Source organism: Xenopus laevis, chromosome 1L, assembly GCF_017654675.1.
Source record: "Xenopus laevis strain J_2021 chromosome 1L, Xenopus_laevis_v10.1, whole genome shotgun sequence".
Classification (NCBI taxonomy): Eukaryota; Metazoa; Chordata; class Amphibia; order Anura; family Pipidae; genus Xenopus; species Xenopus laevis.
Genome location: NC_054371.1, coordinates 154,236,918 through 154,243,868, shown reverse-complemented (window position 1 = coordinate 154,243,868; position 6,951 = coordinate 154,236,918). Strand labels below are relative to the sequence as shown.

At 41.6% G+C, this 6,951-nt stretch overlaps 1 long non-coding RNA gene across 1 annotated transcript; it reads left to right on the top strand.

Annotated features, from left to right (window-relative positions):
• Nucleotides 1–4,647: 4,647 nt before the first annotated feature.
• On the top strand, nucleotides 4,648–6,530 carry LOC121401404. Its single transcript, XR_005966210.1, has 2 exons — nucleotides 4,648–4,861; nucleotides 5,416–6,530. It is a non-coding gene; the product is annotated as an uncharacterized LOC121401404 (long non-coding RNA).
• The last annotated feature ends 421 nt before the right edge of the window (nucleotides 6,531–6,951 follow it).

Genomic DNA, 6,951 nt, shown 5'->3' with positions numbered 1-6,951 from the left:
CCTTCCATATATAAACTGAAGCCCTGCAGCGTTTTTTCATTCTGCCTGTGTGTGCTTGGAAGAGCTAGTGTAGGGAGAGAGCTGTTAGTGATTTGAGGGACAGTTGATAGTAAATTTGCTGGCTAGTAATCTACTTGATACTGCTCTGTATTGTAGGGACAGAACTCTGCAGGGTTTTGAGGGACATTTTAGGTTAGGTAGCTTTGCTGGCTAGTAATCTACCTTCTACTGCAGTGCTCTGTATGTAGCTGCTGTGGGCAGCTGTCTGTCCTGCTGCTGATCTCTCATCTGCATCTGTTCTTCAAACCACTGCCACCTAGCTGTGTGAGCTTTTTCACATTTTGTCTAAATATCAATAATAATACCGTCTCCAGAAACACCACCTGAGTGACGTAGTGTGATTTCTGCCCTTTACAGCACAAAACGCAGCGCTGTGTCAACAATGGATTTTTTAGAAACATATTTGCCCTTGATCCCCCTCTGGCATGCCACTGTCCAGGTCGTTGCACCCTTTAAACAACTTTAAAATCATTTTTCTGGCCAGAAATGTCTTTTCTAGCTTTTAAAATTCGCCTTCCCATTGAAGTCTATGGGGTTCGCAACGTTCGCGAACCATTCGCATTTTTGTCCGGACGTTCGCGAACATGTTCGCGAACATTTTTTCCGACGTTCGCTACATCCCTAGTAGTATCTGACATCTCCCAATCTTCAGCAGCAGGTAACTGGTGCAATATAATACAATGTACTGCATATTGATACAGATAAAAGAGCACAGTAACTGTGGAAAGCAGTATTTGCAAAGCAGTATTTGCAACGTTTGTTTATTGGTAATATGTTCTATAGGCATAATATATGTCCTGTAATATACAAATATATGGCTAAATGCAGTGCCAACATACTGTGTTATAGTTAAAGGCCCCATATAATCTAAGAAGAAAATGGTGTGCGGCTCTATGTGAAAATTGTACATAATATTTGAACCAGCACCCACATTCACAAAATCAGGATCTGAGTGCGGCTGCCTGCAGGAAATTATATATATATATATATATATATATATATATATATATATATATATATATATATATACACACAGCGCCAAAAAATTTATTTTGAATCTCCCAGACAAAATATAAAGCCGACTTCATGTTTAGTGCCCCTAAAACAATTAGCAGTTTAGATACACTATCACCTGCATCTTTTTAAAAGTATAAACCGAAATGTAAATTATATTGTAGCACCTATTTGGCGGTATTTCGTCAAATACCCACTAGCAGGGTAGAGCATTGCTACATGCAACTTACACAACAGGGTCAGGGCCTTCGCCATGTGGAAGTGTTCCTTCTATGGTGTAATGCAACTACATCCCTCAGGCTACTGTGCACACAAAACATACAAAAGATGGGCGCCAGGAGGTTCTTGCAGTAAAACGCTTTATTAACTATGCACAAGGCAAGTGACCACAGGTGTAGTACACACGCAGGAGCTGAGGCAATAGCACATTTCTCACACAGAGCTGCAGGCATTAGGCATTTCTCACAGAGGAAAGATCTCCATTAGGCATTTATTCACACATATTCGCTCCTGGAAGTTGTCAGGAAAGCAGCTTCTACCCTACAGTCCCTCTTCACTGAGGTCCCTGACTGGAGGCAACACATAAAGCCTCTGGGAAGCTACTCCCTTACTGCAAATCCTTGTTGGAGCTTCAGCTGCTCTTTCTCTCTATCCTATCTGCCTTTCTCTCCTAGAGAGACTAGGACAAGTCTGCCCTAGTGTAACTATTCCTCATTCACGGGGTTACCTGGTCCCCGACTTCTTCTCCAAAGCACATGGGCCTTTCTGGGCCTAGCTGTACCCAGGCTCCTCTGAGCACACCCAGCTGGATCACCATCCACAGGCCAAAGAGGAAGTGACCACTCCCTACACACACTATATAGAAGTGTAGCAGGGGAGTGTCATTACACTTCTCAGCCAATAATGCTAAAGGTTATTCTACTACAGGGTATCTTACCCAATAACCCAAAGAAAGAATAAAAAGATTAACTCTCTATAGGGCCTATTAACCCTGTAGGGCCCTACATATTTATGACTATTTAGTACTACTGGCACCCACTCCAGTGATTCACCAACAGGTACTTGTCAAGAGACACTAACTAACACATATATTCTTAAATAGATGGGAATGCTTCAGATATTTGTTATTATGGGGTATACCACATATTGTTTAGTGCTGCCTGTAATGCAATCTTACAATGCTTCCTTGTCATTTGATTTTTTCTTTTAAACTGGTTGCATTTGAGTGTAATACGCAGCCCATCAATGCATTTGCATTAACCCTAATGCCAAGCAATAGTTAATCAACTAAATAAAAAACAGTCATTTTTAAAATCAGAGTTTTGCTCAACTGATCGATATCTTGTTTGACTTCCAGGCTTATCACAGACTCCTTCATCTGCATCTGCGGCCCCTGGCACCTCACAAGGTTCAGTGATGTCTCGTTTTGTCTATATGCCATCCACAGCTGTATAAGTGTACACCCCATTTAATATGGCACACCTGTTCTTTTTCAAGAGAATTGGAAAAAAAACTGTACAAAGCTGATACCTATCAACATAGACCCACGGCTGTAGTTGCTGCCAAAAATGCATCTACCTATACTTTCTTGAAGGTGGTGTCATCTTATGCAGTCAGTTATTTTGTTTTTTTTTTTTGTTTCTTTTTTTACATGAAAGAATTTATTAGCACTGATCAGTGTGAAAAAAAACGAATTTAAATACACTGCCATTCAATGTTCTAAGACATAAAACATGACAATTTCCAAGGGGATTAATACATTTTAAGGTGAATGTATTTTGGTTATCCTTACTTAAATACATATTCTTCTTCAGGTGATTTTAGAATATCATTATGGTTTAATCTTATGGCTGGTGGATCCATCTTGATACTACTATTTGTTGTCGTTCTTCAGAGAACTCATGCCTGCTGCAAAGGTATGTTAGATGTTCCTTTATGTGTTGATGTACTTTTGGGAATGATCAGTATAGCTTGCTTCAGGGCTTTTGCCTAAATTGTTTGCTGTGCAGGGACACACATTTGTAGTTCCCGATTAAAGGACAAGGAAAATAAACAAAGACTAGAACCTCTGCAGCAAGGACACTTAAAATGGAATTGAATAAACTCACTGCCAACTTTATGGTGCCTCTAATAGTCACTGATCAATGAATGAGTAGAATCTTAGAAGTAGAATGACACCATCCAGTTTACTTTTTTAATATAAACCCCCAACCTTGGAGGAATATGCACTGATGAAATATTTCTAGCCTGTCTGTGCTCTCTGTCTCATAAGCGTTCACCTTGTGAGCAATGACATGCATCACTGACCTTGCTAAACCTACCCCTTCTTTTTGCAACCATGTTTCTGTGGAGACAATTATAAACACTGGGAAAATTTGCACATGGACAGTATCCCATAGCAACCAATCAGCGATTTTTTCAACAAGCTGTAGGTTGAGCAGTGAAATCCCAAATTTCATTTGCAGCCATGGATTTATGCTTAGGGGAAAATGAGCCAAATTATGTTCCTATGTTCCTTATACTTCCCTCAAACTAGTCCATTGGTTGTCAGCGGTGAACTCTGGCGCATGCACAATTATGGTGAGCTTGCTAGTGGGAACGAAAGATGGGGATCGCAAGGTGTTCATAATGAGCTCAGGTTCTGATGCTTAAAGGAGAAGGAAAGTAATTTGTCACTTGGGGGTGCCAAATGTTAGGTACACCCAAGTGATTGTATTTACTTTCCTGATACCCCCGATGCTCCTATCAGCAGAAAACTGCATCAGCCCTGGGGCTCTTCCAGTGAGCACCATGGAGCAATCCTCTTCCCGCTTCTTCACTCTTCAAATTTCAGATTTGTGGCAAGGCCACATAGGCCCGGGCCTAGGGCGGCGCAATTTCAGGGGCGGCCCAGCCGCATCAGTAACTAGCACTGGAGACTCACATCAGTCTCCATTGCTGTTCCCAAGTGTTAAGATGTGCGTAGGGTTGCCACCTTTTATAAAAAAAAATTACCGGCTGCTGGGGGGCAGGGCCTCAAAAGGGGCGGGCGTGACGTCAAAAGGGGCGGGACGTGACGTCAAAAGGGGCGTGGCCACACGACGGAGACCCGCGGACGCTAGAAGAGGCAAAAAAAAAAGTTAAGTTGCAGGGGATTGGGGGCAGGCCGAGGGCTCCTTTTGATCGTATTACAAATTTACCGGCCACTATATTGCCGGTAAATTTGTAATACCGGCCCCGGCCTTGGCAGGTATTTTACCGACTAGGCCGGTAAAATACCGGCCGGGTGGCAACCCTAGATGTGCGCATGCGCGCGCACACACTGAGAGGGAAGAGGACGGCACCTGGAAGGGGAGGGACATCGCTGGACAGGGGGAAGCGGAAGTGGAGGCGACAGTGCTGGACAGGGGGAAGCGAAGGGGACGGCACAGTGCTGTTCCCGAGTGTTAAGCTATGCGCATGCGCACGCACAGAAAGCGGAAAGGCCCTGGAAGGCAAGGGGAGATCGCTGGACAGGGGAAAACCGGAAGTGGAGGTAACAGTGCTGGACAGGAGAAGCGAAGGGGACGGCACCGGCAGGGGAGCCGGGGCAATGAGTAGAGCCGGCCTAGGGGCGGAAAGTTTGTAAATCCGGGCCTGGGGCAGACGCATGTGCACTAGAACGAAATAGCTGGCTATTCAGATTTTCTCTCTATTTTTAATGCACAGCCACAAGAAGAAAGAAGAAGCAGGAAGAAGATCGCTCCGTGGTGCTCGCTGGAAGAACCCCAGTGCTGGAAAGAAGCGTTGTTATAAACCAAATGAGTTTGTAAGTCACATCTAAATGAACTTTTTGGTGCCATTTGAAAAAAACTGTTTTATAACTGCTCGGTCTATTCAGGGCTAAAATATAATATGTATTAACAGTGAGATATGGGACAATCTGGACCTGAATTAGGAGATACAGTACGTCTTTCTCATCTAATTAAATCTGGCCCATTAGCTTGTATTCCTTAGTTATTAAAGGACCTGTGATAATTTGGTCCAACATATGAGTGAGCAGCACTAAATTACATATAAAAGTTACATAGAGATGCAGTCTACCCCTGAACCTAATTCAAATTTTAAAAGTTTTTTAAAGTTAAAATTTCTTTACCCTTGTTTGACCTATATAACAAGTTACAGAGATCATTGGTAATGATTATTTGCACATGGATATTCCAGTACTCCATGGGTCTTTACTGGTATTAATTAATTTCCCTTGCCCCCTGAACAACTTTATGTTTTTCCAGGCTGGCCATTGACTATTAAAAAATAAAGTACGTATCTCATAAAAACATCTCATTAAACTAACATACTCTTTCTTTCCTCTCTCATTATCAGTGGCCAAACCAATTCTACCGACATGGAAAGTGAAATATCAGGAAAGAATACAGCACTGTTAGTCATGCCTGCGCTGGACCAAGATACAAATGACAAACGACATGTTTATTGTGAAATTGAAATAACTTCTACTCCACTTGCACACAAGAAACCAACATCATCTCCAAAATCTAAACCTGCCATGCCTCCCACAATCCCACCACCACCACAATATGATTCTTTAGTACATTCAAAGGTTTAGAAATCTACTTATCAGTGTTCAACCTCAGAGCAGACATCTACTCCACAACCCAGACTTCTTCATGTTAAAATTGCCAAACTACAGGCACCACACTCTGATGCCTTATTCCACTGTTATGAAAATGAATACCCTTTTTGAGTGAAAAGCTCAGGTCCATAAATAAAAATTCCTCAGCTCGTCACAACCCCTTTGGCATTCACAGATCTGATTGGTTGTGATCTTATGACAAGTGAAAATGTTGCTGTTTTTATTACAGTATCACACATTTTGCTCCGTCTATTATACCTAGTAAATTATTTTGTACCAAGATAATCCCTGGAAGCCAATGTAGCATGTGGGTAGTGCTTGAAGGCTGCCCAAGAAGATAGTTTTGTATGGTGTCTGTTTTTTACAAATGGTTCCATTTTGAATGGCATTATGGCTTCCTCTATAATAGCTCCTGCTTGCCTTGTAGTTTTATTCCAGTTTTATTCCAGTTTTTGTGAGTCCACTTGGACATGCAAGTCAATGGGTAGTTTGGCACAGTACATTTGAGCTACTTAAAAATGCTTAAAAAGCACATCAAATCACCCTATATGATATTGCTCTTATGAGATTCATATTGTAATGCATATCATTACCAGTGCTTTTAATTGCATTATTCCTTTTATTGCATTTGCTGTAAGGGCAATGGTAGATTTAGTGGTTTGTTAACAAACTAGGAAGGCATTTTCCCATGATAAAGTCAGATCACCATATGTAAAGAAAGACAATCCATATTCTTCTGCATTACAATGTATTTTTTTTAACACTTTGTAACCTATGGGAGAAGTAATCTTCTGGTTGTGTAAAGGCTCAAAAGCAACACTAAAACAGGTTAACTCCAATGGCCTTTTAAACAACCGTACTAAAAGACAGCAGTAACTAGTGAAAATTCAACCTCAGCAGAGACTGTAGGGCAGACTGGGTACACCAAATAATTGGGCCTTGAACCAAGATCCTGGTACAGTAGTTTGGGGCTGGTATTAAAAGTTCACAATCAATAAACAAGCAAGATAACAAGAAGCAGGCAGGGTCATACAAAGCAGATAATCAAACAGGTAAGTTCTCACAGGCACACCATTAACCAATGCCTCGTCAGGGCACAAGAGGAAGTCTGGGGCAGGTTATAATAGGTGTATACAGGAAGCTGACATAAGCAATATCATAATGATAAGATTCCAGAATGGGCGGTAATATATTTTGCTTCACCAGTTCTAGAAATTGCCACAAAAAGGATATAAAAACTAAACTGAAGGTATAAGAAACAGTCACCT